The following is a 17,528-nucleotide window of genomic DNA, read 5'->3' on the forward strand; positions in this document are numbered from 1 at the left end:
ACCAATTCTTTGCATGAGCCAAAGTATCATTGATGGCTGTATACAGTAGCACAAATGAGTTACATCCTAATACTTAAGGTTATTAGTTAAGAACAAATAAACAATAAAAACTGTGACAGTTACCGTAACAAGCAACACTAATAAAGGAATAGGATAAATTCAGTGAGCGTGATGTGGTGCAGTACTGTGTGCCAGGATTTGGGTGGGGTTTGAATTCTCTTTACGCTCAGGACTGCTGCTGGAATTGTGAGAAGATCTTTATCATGGTGGGGCTTCAAAGGTTGGATGCAGCAATGTTCACAAAGAGGCAGCAATGATTCTGAAATTACAGGAAATTATTTAGAGGAAGATGGTAAGACAGTTTACATAGAAAAGTATTCAGCTGGGTTAAATTTTTGTGTTAGGAGGACGGGTGCAAACTATGGGGGCATGTGGAAGTCTGACCTATTTAAATTAGATCACACAGGACACAAGGTAAAAGTATTTTCTTTAAGCATTTACATTTGGCATCTATAAAAACAGATTTTTCGCTAAGTTTCAGCAGATTGCGCTCCCAAAAATGTATATAGGAATTCTTTAAAAAACGTAAAGCATCATATGCTGCTAGAAGAACGTGCATGACTGTTTTATGGCAGTCAATGAAGTTGTGCATTGAAAGCATTAACATTCCGGTGTGCTGGAGAGTCTCTGAAGGTCTGGTATCAGTCAAGCCGTCCCTTTCATGCATCAGTGACCTGCAGTGTCGGAGTAGAGCCCTCGAGAGATCAGGAGGGACACCCACACAGCCTGCAATGCAGCCACAGCCCGCAGAAGAGGAAGAGTCAATTTAACGGCAATCATCCACCTCGATCACAGCCCGTCTGTAACCTGCCACCTCTGCAATGATTTTATCATCCTTTCTACCTCACCAGTTATCTGCTCTGTCTGTCTTTTGCTTTGAAAGTCCTCCCGCTTTACTGTAATAGACCAACAGTGCGCACGGCACAATGGGGACAGCCCACTTTCAGTGGCCTTGGTGCTGTTTTTTCCTCTATACGGAAATACACCGGTAGAGATCTAAGCCATGACCCTGAATCAAACCAGTTTTTTCAGAGATGTTAAATCACAGCACTATAAACCGTTGCATTACAGCAAGAAGAATGTTAAAAACTGGAATAAAGCGATAAGCACAAGACTTTATGTAGCTCAATGGCAAAGCATTCAGCGTAATCTCATGATAGTACTTGTGCATTTTTACGCATAGTGTGGTTGTACCACATATACATTTACTTGTGTATTAATACACACTATTATTTACGTATTAACATCTTTACAGTCGACGTACAAATTTGTATTTATGCATATTCATAAATATGCTCTGAAATGCTTTGCTGACAATTTTAATCACGTGTATGGATGTGGTATGGATCAGCTTTGTGTTTTTGCTGTTCACAATACACCCAACTAAACCGATTTACAGTATGTCTTGAGTCAGACAAGCCCAGATATCCTAAAATGTGATGTGGACATACTGTATATGGAGTTATGCAAGCATTCAATTTAAGATCAACGGTCGGTGTGTTGCCATTATAGAGTGACCCACTATTGCTTTTTCTGCTATTTTTACAAACCCATCCACCCACCAACCGGCGTTTGTTCCTGAAGCATTACATGAAATGAGATGTGCTGAAGAAAATGAGTTTGATGTCACTTACTGTACCAACGTGCAGCAGCTCCTCTGATGAGAGAGTGTGTGTTATGCACGGGTACCAACAGCGTCCCACTGGGAACAATGAAAATGTCATTTTATCTACGTTTCCTGTTCAAGCAGTATGCAGAATACTGATAGATGCTTTTAATGTTGAAGCAGTTGTCTATATGGAGAGCTAAGACTCCACGCTGTAGACTCTGAATAATGAGATGGGAACCCTGTTCATGTGGGGAACTGTTTAATAAAGCACACAGGCCTGTGATGTCATCGGAAAGCAAAACTGAAAAGCGTTTCATGAAATTTGTGTGAACATCATAAGCAGACTTTGCATGTTCATGGATGTATTTTATATTTTATTTTAACATAATTCAGAACTGCAATTTGTTTGCACACCTTTTGTTCAGTTTTTATTGGTTTGCATTAAAAAATGTCTGCAGAACATTTATAAAGCAAATGCATGGGCTGTTTAGATAAACTCTTTCTTTTTAAAATCAACTTCTGTGCTTTTGTTTGTTTGTTTATTCTTAACACCATTTCAGTATCTATGTCTATGGCGTGAACTGGTTAATCCATACACAAATACTCTCCCTTCTTTCTTTTTCTCTCTCTCTCGCTCGCTCTCACAACCTAGCTAGTAGTTAGCTATTAAACACTCAAGCATATGATTTTTATCATTTTTTTAAGATCGTTGGCTGGGACGGAGGCTTCGGTCATTAAAGCCTCTTCCTCATCTTCCGTTCCCGCTGGGTTCAGCAATATTGATACCATGCATGCCAAGTAAGTAAAAAGGCGGGATGGCAAAAAACATTTCCTTCGCTTAGAAATGCCACGTGGTGCAAATTTATGAGTCTGGCATATCAGCTCCTCTTTAAAGTTCACACACTGCTGTTTTATACAGGGCTTTTACGCATGTTCACGAGCGCTTTAAAACTGCTCTCTGCCACTTTGGAACTTTAAAAAATTTGATGTATCAGATTTATAATGCATTACCCTTATTTTAACACTGAAATTTGCGGCTGTAACACGTCTGACTGCGGCTGCATCTCTGTATACTTTTTTGAAGCATGACAGAACGGTGCATCATGAGCTACTTATGATCTTTCATAAACAAAAATGCATGCATGTGGAGATATTACTGATAATTGCAAACTTCAGACACTTTGGAAAAACCTACCAAGTGCAGGACTTTAAATAAGTCACGTGTCTTTACGGGATCTTTACAGTATGTGTGTGAATGCACGCACAGATTCCAGAAAATCATTGGCAGTGTAAATGAACCAAAAATCGTACGATCCCGGACAAATCCCAGATGCACTTTCTGTCTATTTTCCGTAATCTCTGTGTGAAAAGGGCTATACTGAAGTAGAAAAAAGAAATATTGAAAAATCAGTGCTCAGAAAAAAATCTATAACATTTCCAAATTAAGTGAGGGGGATATTATTGTAAACATGTAGCTGAGGGATGAATCTTTGTGCCAAAGAGCAGAAATGATAAAAGCGTTTTCACTTTTGGGTCAAACCCTTTGCAAAAGACCCCAAGTAGCATGTTTTTATCTTATAACTTATCTTTAGTGTTTTTTATTGTAATTATAATGTTTTATTATATAATTTTACAACACTGAAAAAGCTTACAGGCAATAACAATATAGGCCCAGCGCCAAAAAGTTAAAACATTTTAATTTTCTTCAACAAACAGTATTTGTCTTTTTCATTATTCATGAAAACATCTGCAGCTTTTATTGTTTGTTTTTCAATAAAGCGTTCACCTTGTTTCATTATTCAGCTGAAATAGTTACATAAAACTGAGGAAAATGCAGTTAACAGCATTTTTTCAATAAAAACATCAGATAACTTCAAATACTTTTTCTATCCATTATTCAACATTATTATGTGCCAACATCTGGCAACAAAACTGATTACCATTCATAAAAAGACAATCTGAGTAACTTTTCAAGTTTTATAAGGGGGTCTTACAAAAATATAATAAAATAGGTTAACCTCTGTGAGATTTTAGATATTACACAACACAGTGGAAATATTCCCTTTAACCAAGGTTACCAGTTGCTACACATGTGTTACTCTGTATAGATATGGCATAATTCATTAGTTTGGTGCAGGGCCGGTGCCACAGGGAGGGGTGTCTATCGGCACTATCCCGCTCCATCAGATCACCATTAATGTTAAATTGGATTTTAATGATAAAATGTGCTATTTAAAAATCACATTTGCCTAGTGTATTGTCTTCCTAGAGTGAATAATAAGCTAAAATAGCAATATTTTAGTTAAGGATGACCTGTGAGGCAAGGTCGAATTTTGATTGGTCGCTTGACTAAGCGTGTTCCCCAAACTAACATTACATAAAATGTATTGCACTACAGAAAGCAAACACGAATGCTACGAACATTCCATAATGTCAAGATTGTATATTGCGTTAACTAATTTCACCATGGACATTTGAAAATGGATTAAAGAGAAAGAAACTACACAGCAACTGCCTCTACCTCTGGGTCTGAGCTCTAAATAAGTATTGTTGTGCTAATGTCACCACCAGGGGCTGGCTATGTTAGACTAAAGCCACGCCCCTTTGCAACTCCCACCTCGAGGAGGTCCCCAAAGCCAACCCAATGACCAAACAAACACGGGAACAGGTAAGTAAAATTTAAAACAAGCTTTATTTAGTTTAAATATTTAAAAGAACTGGGGAATTGGGGGAAGGGAAAATTAAAACTAATAGGTTTCTTCTCCTCCCTCCAGGGAGACTGCAGCCACGGGCAGACAGGGCAAGGGCAACAGGGGTGCCAACCACCATAAGCCGGGGGGAAAGGGAAACGTCAGGCTCCGGCCTGGACCCTGCTAACCGTGGCGCCCTCCTTCTTCCTTCCTGGAGGCAGAATAATTTCAGTGTGGCTGGTAAGGAGATTTGTCCACTGTCTGTGTACCTTTCCTCGGGTCGGCAGGGGGTCCTCGCCCCGCGTGCCTTTACGTTCCCTGTCGTACGTCCACCCTCGTTCTCCTTGTGCCCCACAGGTGGTCACTGCGACACAAAAGCACTGTTAACTTAGACTTTGAATATTTCTCACCGGCTCTGCTGCTTACAGCTCTCTGGGTAGGTATCACGTTACACAGTCTGTTCTCCAATTGTCCACTCTCGTTTTCCTTTCTCTCCACAGGCGGCCACTAGGACACAAAGACACCGTTACTTGGACTTCGGGTATTTCTCACCGGCTCTGCTGCTTACAGCTCTCTGGGTAGGTATCACGTTACACAGTCTGCTCTCCAATTGTTCACTCTCGTTTTCCTTTCTCTCCACAGGCGGCCACTAAGACACAAAGACACTGTTACTTGGACTTCGAGTATTTCTCACCGGCTCTGCTGCTTACAGCTCTCTGGGTAGGTATCACGTTCACAGTCTGCTCTCCAATTATTCACTCTCGTTCTTCTCTCTCTCCACAGGTGGCCGCTAGGACACAAAGACACTGTTACTGAGACTTCGAGTATTTCTCACCGGCTCTGCTGTTTACAGCTTTCTGGGTAGGTATCACGTTCACAGTCTGCTCTCCAATTATTCACTCTCGTTCTTCTCTCTCTCCACAGGTGGCCGCTAGGACACAAAGACACCGTTACTGAGACTTCGAGTATTTCTCACCGGCTCTGCTGCTTACAGCTCTCTGGGTAGGTATCACGTTCACAGTCTGCTCTCCAATTATTCACTCTCGTTCTTCTCTCTCTCCACAGGTGGCCGCTAGGACACAAAGACACTGTTACTGAGACTTCAAGTATTTCTCACCGGCTCTGCTGTTTACAGCTTTCTGGGTAGGTATCACGTTCACGGTCTGTTCTTCAATTATTCACTCTCGTTCTTCTCTCTCTCCACAGGTGGCCGCTAGGACACAAAGACACTGTTACTGAGACTTCGAGTATTTCTCACCGGCTCTGCTGTTTACAGCTTTCTGGGTAGGTGTGGTTTCCTCCGTAGGTCAGCAGAGGGGCGAAGGTCACACACCACCTCACCGGGTCGAGCGCTGCCCTATCTCCACTGCCCGTAGGCCGATCGAATCCTGGACAGGGGCGCCCCTTTGTAGAGACCACGGGGGCGGCGGACCCTTTCGCCTCTGGCTCTGCGACAAAACAGACACAGGTAAGCTCACACCACGAATATTTCCAATGTTTTACTCACAGTCACTGACAGCTCTTGGTCTGCGTCCCTTCGTACTCCGAAACAGCACACTACGTATGGTAGCAGTAATTTTCTGAGGTCGTTAGCCTCTCCGTCCTCTGCCCAGTAGAAGAAATGGATGATGCGGGGCTTCGTCTAACAAGACACACAGCAACCCACAGCAAATACACAGCACCACTCCAACGTGAAAAGCTTATTAATTGCAAAGTCTCACTCACCACACTATAAGTGCAACACAACAAGGGAAGCGCCCGGTGTCCTCCACTGCGCTTGGGCTGAGATAGGGGCGATGGAAAATACGACCAAAATAAGGTCTCGTTGCTGTGGCTGTTTGGATGTACACTTCTAACGGCTCGCCCACCACACTATTGTAGGGGTAGGGCCGCCCTCCTTCTCCTGGAGGGTTCCAACGGTTACACAGGCTAATTTTTGCAAGTTACTCCACACCAAAAGGGTATACTCACAGCGAACAGCCTTTGTTTACGTTGTACAATCAGGTCAATTTCTTCCTGCTTTACTCCTTCAAAAGTACTGGTTAGGCCAAGATTCCTTTTTACCCATAGGATTTTCCGTTTACTCCAACAGGTCCACCGTAACCCACAACGAGAGAGGGAGAGAGAGAGAGAATACAGACAGCCACCACGTCTAACAATGAGCACAGCTCCGTTCCTCAGCACACACTACGACCTTTAACTGTGATCTAACTGTGCTTTTTATACTCCCCCATGTACTCTAGTTGTCCAATTACCCGGCGATCTCCTTAACTATGCACAGCTGTAAACAATCGGCTGATTACAGCCTTCGCGAAGCTGCCGGATGTCCGGTGTTTCTGTTCTCCGGTCTGGACGGAAACATCCGGGCGGAACCAAACTTCCTCAACTTTTGGTTCCGCCCTGAAAGATCGTCACCCCGTGACATCCTCCCCCGCCAATGCATTCTAGTCCCTGGAATGCCTTCGAGTAGTCCACTCACCGTAACGGGAAGGGGGTCGGCCTCGATTCTCCCGTTGGGAGCGCCTCACAGGGGAGTCAGGTTCGGCGGGCTCGGGCACAACCTCAGGTTGTCTTTGGGCGGCCGGGGGTTCGGCTGGCTCTGGTACTGGCTCTGGTTGTCTCTGGGCGGCCGGGGGTCCAACTGGCTCAGGTGCTAGCTCTGGCTCTCCTGGGACGGCCGGGGGTGGTGCCACCACGGGTAGGCCTGGTACCACAGCCCATCCTTCCATCCAGGGGGCCGTCGGTGCCGGTCCCGCAACTACCTCTTTCGCGACCTCGGGATAATTTGGGCAAGGGCGAATCATGTTTCGGTGTACCACACGTTCAGGGCCGGCCTTTCCTTCCGGCCGGATGGTATACACCGGCTGTTCCGGTCTCTGTTGCCTGCAGACTACGTACGGGGTGGTCTCCCAACGGTCACTCAGCTTTCCTTTGCCTTGCCGCCGATTGTCTCGTACCAAGACTCTCTCTCCTGGTAACAAGGGGGCGTCCCGGGCCGTCCGGTCGTACAACCGCTTGTTCTTTTCCCCTGTGGCCCGTATCTTCTGGGATACCTGTTCGTAAGCAAAGTGCAGCCGTTGGTGGTGGCGCCCCACCCATTCCGTCACGCTCCCTTCCTCCTGGCCAGCAGCCACTCCCAAGACCAAGTCCGTGGGCATCCGCACATGTCTGCCGAACATCAGATAAGTGGGGGCATACCCCGTCGTACTATGAACGCTGTTATTATAAGCTTGTAAAAGGTTCGGTAGAGCACTCACCCAATCGCTCTGCTTCCGTTGATCCAGGGTCCCTAGGAGCCCCAACAGGGTCTGATTAAACCTCTCACAACAGCCGTTTCCTTGAGGGTGATACGACGTCGTATGGGTCTTCGTGCACCCATACAGCTGGCATAATTCTCGGATCACCTTTGATTCGAAATTGGCCCCTTGATCTGAGTGCAGGAACTCTGGACATCCGAACGTTTGGAAGACGTGCCGCCATAGAGCCGTTGCGGTGGTGTTTGCCGTCTGATCAAGGGTGGGAACTGCCCATGCGTATTTTGTAAACAGGTCGGTGATTACTAAGATGTTCGGATAGCGGTCCTGTGGCCGGCCCAGTGTCAGGAAATCCATCGCCATGATGTGGAGGGGGGCTTTGGCATGTATGGGCACCATCGGCGCTCGAGCCTCTCGTCGAGATTTGAACAACATACACCTGGGGCAAGCTTGGACCAAGCTGCGTACTGATGCTTCCAGCCCCGGCCAGTAGAAAAACCTGCGCAGCAGCGATACTGTCAGTTCTTGTCCCTGGTGCCCCAGCTGATCATGGTAGGCGGACACCAAGGCTGCTGCTTGATCGGCGGGCACCACGATCTGGCGCACCTCTTCGTCCAGCTTCGGGTCACTAACCTTTCGGCAAAGCACCCCTTCCTGTAGTTCCAGCTTGTCCCACTGTCCCAGCAGTCTTTTTCCCGTCTCTGTCTGGGTCAGCCTCTCAGACGACGTTGGCCGTCGGCCCTGCTCCACCCACATCTTCACCTGACACACATCCTGATCCTGGGCCTGCCTCGCTTTCCACCGACAGGGGTCCCAGCCCCAATTCCCCGGTACCGCCTCCTGCTGGCCTCCTGGTGCCTCCACGGCCCCTATCAGATAGCCTTCCCTCTGGCTTTCTTCCTCCTGGCCCCCCCGGCAACCGGGGTTGTCCACCTCTGGTAATCGGGACAAGACATCCGCGTTCGTGTGCTCTCGCCCAGGTCGATACTGCAGTTGATAATCGAAATTGGCAAGTTGTGCCACCCAGCGCTGCTCCACAGCCCCCAACTTCGCTGTCTGTAAATGCACCAAAGGATTATTATCCGTAATCACCGTTACCTTAGCACCCCAGAGGTAGTCCTTAAACTTCTCGCTCAGGGCCCACTTCAGGGCCAGCAGTTCCAGTTTGAATGAGCTGTAGTTTGCATCGTTCCTCTCAGCTGGGTGGAGGCTTCGGCTTGCGTAGGCGATCACCCGTTCTGTTCCCGCTTGTCGTTGGGCCAAGACCGCTCCCAACCCCAGGTTGCTAGCGTCTGTATACAAGAGAAATGGTTGAGTAAAGTCTGCATAGGCCAAGATCGGAGCCTGTAACAATTCCTGTTTCAATCTCTGAAATGCCCCCTCACAGGACTCATCCCAGTCAATAGGGGGTGACCCCCGTCCCCGGTTCCGCCCTGTACCGACCAGCAGCTGGTTAAGTGGCTTAGCAATCTTTGAAAAGTCTTTTATGAACCGTCTGTAGTATCCCACAAACCCTAGAAATGACCGTACTTGCCTCACAGTCTTGGGTGCACTCCAATCTCTTACCGCAGAGACCTTCCCAGGGTCTACAGCCACCCCAGCAGCGCTGACCACGTGACCCAGGAACTGGACTTCTCGCCTCAACAGATGGCATTTATCGGGTTGCAACTTCAGCACATATTTATTCATCGCCTGGAAAACCTCTTCGAGGTGTCGGAGGTGGGAATCGAAATCTGGGGAGTACACAATTACATCATCTAAATATACCAAGACTGACTCCATTAACTGACCTCCAAGACAGCGCTGCATCAGGCGTTGGAACGTGGCTGGGGCGTTACAGAGCCCGAAAGGCATCCGTTCCCACTCGAATAATCCAAACGGGGTCGTGAAGGCGGTCTTCTCCCTATCGGCCTCGGCCACTGGCACCTGCCAATACCCACTGGCCAGATCCAGAGTGGAGTACCATGCAGACCGCGTGAGACCGGCAAGGGAGTCTTCGATCCGGGGTAGGGGAAAAGCATCTTTTTTTGTCACCAGGTTGAGCTTACGATAGTCCACACAAAACCTCCAAGCTCCCGACTTTTTCTGCACAAGCACGATGGGGGCTGCCCATGGGCTACTGCTTTCCCGGACGATGCCCCGCCCCAGCATGCCCTGCAATAGTGAGCGTACCTCTGTATACAAGGTGGGTGGGATCGGCCGGTACCTCTCCCTACTGGGTCCTGCATCTCCAGTCGGAATATGATGTTCCACCACCTTAGTGCATCCGTAATCCTCCTCGTGTCTTGCAAACACATGTTGCCATTTCTGAAGGAGGGCTTGGAGTCTTTGTGTCTGCGCCTGTTCCAACTTTTCCCCTTGCAGGGACTCGCCTGCCAGGTGCCTCGGCACGTCCCTCCCCCCGTTGTTCGAAGGGGCTTCCATCTGGGTCAGGGCCACCTCGATGACAGTGGGGCACACCTGACGGAAACTCACATCTCTCTCCTCCCTCACCTGATGGGGTGCAACCCCCGTTAGTCGGGCCAGCCGCTGGTGTCGGTGTAAGTGTACTGGATAGGGGTGGTCATTTCGAACCTTTACAGGGACCCTCCCCCGGTGGACCGCCACTAGGCCTCGTGCTACTTCCACTTGGGGGCAATCGGCGTGGGGTTCAACCAATACCCACTCTTCGGGGCCAACTCCTCGGGGGGCCACTCTCACCCACACCATGGCCTCACTCCTAGGGGGGATAGATAAAGCAAAGCGACACATCACTCTTCCTACCTCTTCCCGACCTCTGCGGACCTGGGTCATCTGGACCCGACGACAGTCGGCGACTACTCGCTCCCATAGGGGCCTCTCGACAGGGGAGATCCTAGGGCCGGGCTTAGCCCGAAATAACTCCTCCCAACACTCGGAGAGAACGTTCATCCCTAATAGGGCTCGATGGACACCCAAACACCTGTCTTCCACGATGATCACCCCTTTTTGGGGGACTAACACCCCGTGAACTTCTAAGTCCGTCAGCCGGTAGCCAATGTAAGGAATCTCTAGGCCGTTGGCGCCCCGCAACGTCAGCCAGGGGGCCTCTCCTCCTTGGGTTCTCTGCTTCCCGAATACTTCCTGCGAGAGACTTTCTGCAAACAATGTCACTTGAGAGCCCGTATCTACCAGGCACTGTACTGTCTTGCCACATACCTTTACCTCCGCCATTGGGCTATGCCCAACCATCTGGTCTCTAGAATTATCACGTCTTCCCGGGTCTTCTCGAGGGGTCCCGGCCACACGACCCACTGTGGCCGGTCGTCCTAAAAAACCCCTTCCGATGCCCTGCGAGGCCCACACTGACGGCTATAATGCCCTGGTTCTCCACAACGATTGCAGATTGGCCGCCCTTGGTCATCCCACTCGAAGCGGGGCCGGTTAAAACGGTTCGGGCGTCCCGGTGGCTCTCGGCCCCTCTCAGAGTAGACTCGCTCTCGGGGTGCCGGCCTCGGTTCCTCTCGCGCCCTACCTTGGCGAAGTTCTCCCAGGAGAGTCTTAGATAGTTCCGACATCTGTTCCCGGACGTCTTTCAACAGCTCTACTCTCAGGGCTTGCTTCCAATCTGCGTGTTCAGGCGGTGCTGCTGTGTTTCCACTTACGACTGCACATACAGGGGTTTCACTTACGTCGACCTCATCACCCTCCAAAGCCAGCGCCTCCTTCTTTAGGTCTTCAAAGGTGAGCCCGGAGTCCCTCCGAAACTGGACCCTCAGACTTTGTCTCACGGGGCCCTCTTTCATCCCCAGGAGGAACTGGTCGCGTAACAAGGCCTCCCTGTCTCCTAGCCCATGGTCTCGTCGGGCCTGCAGGCGAGTGAACTGCTCCCGCAGCCGGAGGGCAAAAGCTCTAATGGGTTGTCGGGGGCCTTGCTTACAATTAAAAAATTGTGAACGGAGGACAGCTACGGGGGTATGGTCACCATATTGCTCGGTAAGGAACTGGAACACAGTCTGAGCGGTGGCTCTAATTGCTTCGGGGGCGGCTTGTACCTCTCGCCGTGCTTCTCCCTCTAGGGAGTTCAATACAAACTGGAGCCGCTGGGCGGCGCTAAGGCCCTGTAAGTCGGCCAAGTACTCCAACTGGGCCTTCCATTCAGCCAGTCGTACCTCCGACTCTGCTCCTCCATATTTCTGGATCCATGGGCTTCCCATGATGATAGACGTGGCACGGGGTGGGGCTGCAGGCCCCGCGTTGTCAGTCATTGGGTGACCTTGGTTAGTCAACTCGAGGTGGGGCCCTGCCGACTACGCCAAAATCTGTCACCACCAGGGGCTGGCTATGTTAGACTAAAGCCACGCCCCTTTGCAACTCCCACCTCGAGGAGGTCCCCAAAGCCAACCCAATGACCAAACAAACACGGGAACAGGTAAGTAAAATTTAAAACAAGCTTTATTTAGTTTAAATATTTAAAAGAACTGTGGAATTGGGGGAAGGGAAAATTAAAACTAATAGGTTTCTTCTCCTCCCTCCATGGAGACTGCAGCCACGGGCAGACAGGGCAAGGGCAACAGGGGTGCCAACCACCATAAGCCGGGGGGAAAGGGAAACGTCAGGCTCCGGCCTGGACCCTGCTAACCGTGGCGCCCTCCTTCTTCCTTCCTGGAGGCAGAATAATTTCAGTGTGGCTGGTAAGGAGATTTGTCCACTGTCTGTGTACCTTTCCTCGGGTCGGCAGGGGGTCCTCGCCCCGCGTGCCTTTACGTTCCCTGTCGTACGTCCACCCTCGTTCTCCTTGTGCCCCACAGGTGGTCACTGCGACACAAAAGCACTGTTAACTTAGACTTTGAATATTTCTCACCGGCTCTGCTGCTTACAGCTCTCTGGGTAGGTATCACGTTACACAGTCTGTTCTCCAATTGTCCACTCTCGTTTTCCTTTCTCTCCACAGGCGGCCACTAGGACACAAAGACACCGTTACTTGGACTTCGGGTATTTCTCACCGGCTCTGCTGCTTACAGCTCTCTGGGTAGGTATCACGTTACACAGTCTGCTCTCCAATTGTTCACTCTCGTTTTCCTTTCTCTCCACAGGCGGCCACTAAGACACAAAGACACTGTTACTTGGACTTCGAGTATTTCTCACCGGCTCTGCTGCTTACAGCTCTCTGGGTAGGTATCACGTTCACAGTCTGCTCTCCAATTATTCACTCTCGTTCTTCTCTCTCTCCACAGGTGGCCGCTAGGACACAAAGACACTGTTACTGAGACTTCGAGTATTTCTCACCGGCTCTGCTGTTTACAGCTTTCTGGGTAGGTATCACGTTCACAGTCTGCTCTCCAATTATTCACTCTCGTTCTTCTCTCTCTCCACAGGTGGCCGCTAGGACACAAAGACACCGTTACTGAGACTTCGAGTATTTCTCACCGGCTCTGCTGCTTACAGCTCTCTGGGTAGGTATCACGTTCACAGTCTGCTCTCCAATTATTCACTCTCGTTCTTCTCTCTCTCCACAGGTGGCCGCTAGGACACAAAGACACTGTTACTGAGACTTCAAGTATTTCTCACCGGCTCTGCTGTTTACAGCTTTCTGGGTAGGTATCACGTTCACGGTCTGTTCTTCAATTATTCACTCTCGTTCTTCTCTCTCTCCACAGGTGGCCGCTAGGACACAAAGACACTGTTACTGAGACTTCGAGTATTTCTCACCGGCTCTGCTGTTTACAGCTTTCTGGGTAGGTGTGGTTTCCTCCGTAGGTCAGCAGAGGGGCGAAGGTCACACACCACCTCACCGGGTCGAGCGCTGCCCTATCTCCACTGCCCGTAGGCCGATCGAATCCTGGACAGGGGCGCCCCTTTGTAGAGACCACGGGGGCGGCGGACCCTTTCGCCTCTGGCTCTGCGACAAAACAGACACAGGTAAGCTCACACCACGAATATTTCCAATGTTTTACTCACAGTCACTGACAGCTCTTGGTCTGCGTCCCTTCGTACTCCGAAACAGCACACTACGTATGGTAGCAGTAATTTTCTGAGGTCGTTAGCCTCTCCGTCCTCTGCCCAGTAGAAGAAATGGATGATGCGGGGCTTCGTCTAACAAGACACACAGCAACCCACAGCAAATACACAGCACCACTCCAACGTGAAAAGCTTATTAATTGCAAAGTCTCACTCACCACACTATAAGTGCAACACAACAAGGGAAGCGCCCGGTGTCCTCCACTGCGCTTGGGCTGAGATAGGGGCGATGGAAAATACGACCAAAATAAGGTCTCGTTGCTGTGGCTGTTTGGATGTACACTTCTAACGGCTCGCCCACCACACTATTGTAGGGGTAGGGCCGCCCTCCTTCTCCTGGAGGGTTCCAACGGTTACACAGGCTAATTTTTGCAAGTTACTCCACACCAAAAGGGTATACTCACAGCGAACAGCCTTTGTTTACGTTGTACAATCAGGTCAATTTCTTCCTGCTTTACTCCTTCAAAAGTACTGGTTAGGCCAAGATTCCTTTTTACCCATAGGATTTTCCGTTTACTCCAACAGGTCCACCGTAACCCACAACGAGAGAGGGAGAGAGAGAGAGAATACAGACAGCCACCACGTCTAACAATGAGCACAGCTCCGTTCCTCAGCACACACTACGACCTTTAACTGTGATCTAACTGTGCTTTTTATACTCCCCCATGTACTCTAGTTGTCCAATTACCCGGCGATCTCCTTAACTATGCACAGCTGTAAACAATCGGCTGATTACAGCCTTCGCGAAGCTGCCGGATGTCCGGTGTTTCTGTTCTCCGGTCTGGACGGAAACATCCGGGCGGAACCAAACTTCCTCAACTTTTGGTTCCGCCCTGAAAGATCGTCACCCCGTGACACTAATATGTAGGTATGAGGGTTTTTTTTGTTCTTGTATATAGTAAGATTGTTCAGAGCTCTGTTCGTTGCTCGCTATAGCTGCAGTTTTTGTGGTTGGACAGAGGTGTTTGTTTAAAACGCCTTTTAAACTTAAGGAACGTACCAAAGCTATATGTGTTTTTTCTAACTGGGAGAATTATATGCATTTATGTGATCGCCCCCCTCGGTATTTCAGATGCCCCCTCATCGGCGCTAGCACTGGCTTGTTGTGAAAGCAAAAAAGCCTATGAAGCAAATAAAGAATATTGAGATATTTTTTGCTCAGTTAGGGGCTGTTACACAACAACGTTTTCGTCTTTAACTCCAAAAGTTTTTATGCATTGTGGTTGTTTGTTTACACAACAAAAGCATGCAAACTTTTAAAGATGGTTTCAGAGTGCAAATTTTTAAGAACGACGCCTTGTCATCTGTGTATTTACTATGTTATCAACGAGATCCACAGATACAATGACGTCATGGCACGGCAAACTTAGCCTAAAGGGCCGATCACACAGAATGTGTTTTTAACGGTTAAAAACGTGAGGCGGACCGCACAGCCTTTATTTAACTGACCTCAGAAAAGAGCAGTGCGCTGCGTTTCTTTTTTATATATTGCAAGGCAACCACAGAGGCAACTGTCCTGTCAATCAAATATTGAGTCCTGTGCACTCTTTTGCTGTAAAATGTCATATTAGCAAAAACTTAAAAAAATGCTCTTATTGATGGTGAGAGGTGCACAAACAAGCGGGAGACTGTGAGTAAGTTCAGTCTACAGTTATTCCAAGCAACTGTAACCCCTTAACTTCTGTCACCACAATGGAAGGCCCTCCTCTCTCCTCATTCGAATGGACAATGGAAAAAACTTGAATGACGACGGATGTTTTATTATTAAGAGAGCTCCTTTAAAAACGCATTGTATGGGAGGGCGCCAAAATGCGGATAAATATAACGCACATAATGCTAACTTCACATAGAAAACCATTAAAAATAGCGCACACCACTGCCATAAACGCGTTCTGTGTGATCGGCTCCTAAGGGGGCGTGCACACCAAAGCTTTTATGCCCGCGGCCGGTGCATGTTTTCAATTGTTTCCAATGGAAGCTCAGCGTTTTTGAAAAAAGACAGCAACTACCCTGTACCCTGTAAAGCAGAAGTATCACAGCAACCAAAGTGCTCAGCTGAAGAAAGCTGGCACTCAGCTGAATAAACAGCTGGCATTCGGCATCCTCCAGGCACACCCCCTAAGTCATTAGCCATATATCATGTTTTTTTTTTCATAACCCAGATTTTACAATGGATAACAAAAGGACACCCAATACAATAGCAAATTTTACAATAACATTTAAAAACATATTATATTATAATAAATTACATATTAAAATGTAATGTTTTTTTATTTTATTTATCAAGCAATTCATTCCCTGCAGTTACAATCCATGATTATATTTATTGCAAGTGAACTACAGTATGTGTGAGCGGATGCATAGCAGCTTTGACGTCAACAGCAAAAATAAAGCATATGTTCTCTCCTTTTTAATAATTGCCGCATCTGTTTATTTTGTTATCCAAAACACTTAATTGTACCGTAAAGCCGCATTTCTTTATTGTATTTAGCATTGTTTTCCTACTCACGTTCATGCACTGTAAAAATAGTTCAACTTGAAAAAGTTACCTGGTTGCCTTAAAATTTTGAGTTAATTCAACAATTTGGAGTCAACTAATATTTTTAAGTTGAATGAACTCAAAATTTTAGGACAACCAGGTAACTGACTCTTTAAAGGGACTGTAATCAAAATCAATGTCTTTATTCATAAATATGTCCTCATTGGTTTCAAATGACCGCTGCCAGTGATCTGACTTTTCTTTGTAAGCTTTATTTCTTCTCTTTACTAACATTGAACGGGTAAGTCCAAGGAAGCTTCCATGTCGTTCCGCCGTATTGATAAACTATATTAGCAGAGATGGACAAAAAGCACTAGCCTACCAACGCGTTTCCACAACGCGTTTTCATTCAGAACACTGAACTAGCTGAAACGAACACGGAGATCAGTGAGTTCATTACGGCTACTGTAGTTGCAACACGCATTCAGAAAAGCGAGGCGCTAGAGAGCACTGTTCGTTTGAATGCAAAATACAATTTCACCACTAGATGGGGGTAAATCCTACTTACTGTCCCTTTAAGTTGAACCAACAAATCTTTATTACACTGCAACCAATGATTAAAAACAGACCCACAAGAAATGAGGACCATTTCTCTTTAACGACCATATACTTCCACTTTAAATGATAGAAAATTAAACATCAAATGAGTTCTGGGAGTTTCCAGTGAAACGGTAATGATGAAATTGACAATCAGTCAACCCGACGCTCCTCGACCTGTGATTTGTTACACTTTTTTAACTTCTGTTCTGTCAGCTAATTTTCCTCCGTTCTCTCTCCATCTCTCTTTCACTCCCATCATTGCTAATTTATGTTTAAGCACCTAAAAACTTCCATGTTTTAACGGTGTGCTATCTGTAATTTGGCCACTGTCCAATTTGTCTTTTTGGGGGTCTCATATTGATTTAAGTTACATCGTAACCATGCGTTAATCAGAGGAGATCGCTGACACCCCGGTGTGTCCCTCTGCCAAATCTTTTCCATTCCAAATGCTTGCTTTCATTTTTTAATCTCTCTCTTTCTCTCTTATACGGCCAGGCGGAGCGGTGAGGCTCATAATGAATGTCAGACGTACAGCGTTAATAAATTAGCCATGCGTGTATTTCTGCTTATTAATGGCTGCAGTTGCAAACCCGAGCCACTTTAATGCGATTCACTTAGTGTTGCTTATGAGTGTGTTTCATAAAACATGGCAGATTCGTACATGCTTGTTCCTCTTCGAGATTTATCATCCCCAAACCCCCTCCCCTTAAAGACACAACACACTACACAAACTACACAATCAGAAGTCGATACATATTTCCGAAGAAGGGACTTCACAGAACAAGGAAGACATCAGCCTGATTTGAGGACAGTGAAAACATCGGTATACAGATAAGTCCATTGTATGAAAAATAATG

The sequence above is a fragment of the Paramisgurnus dabryanus genome, chromosome 21 (assembly GCF_030506205.2).
Source record: "Paramisgurnus dabryanus chromosome 21, PD_genome_1.1, whole genome shotgun sequence".
NCBI classification, from domain to species: domain Eukaryota; kingdom Metazoa; phylum Chordata; class Actinopteri; order Cypriniformes; family Cobitidae; genus Paramisgurnus; species Paramisgurnus dabryanus.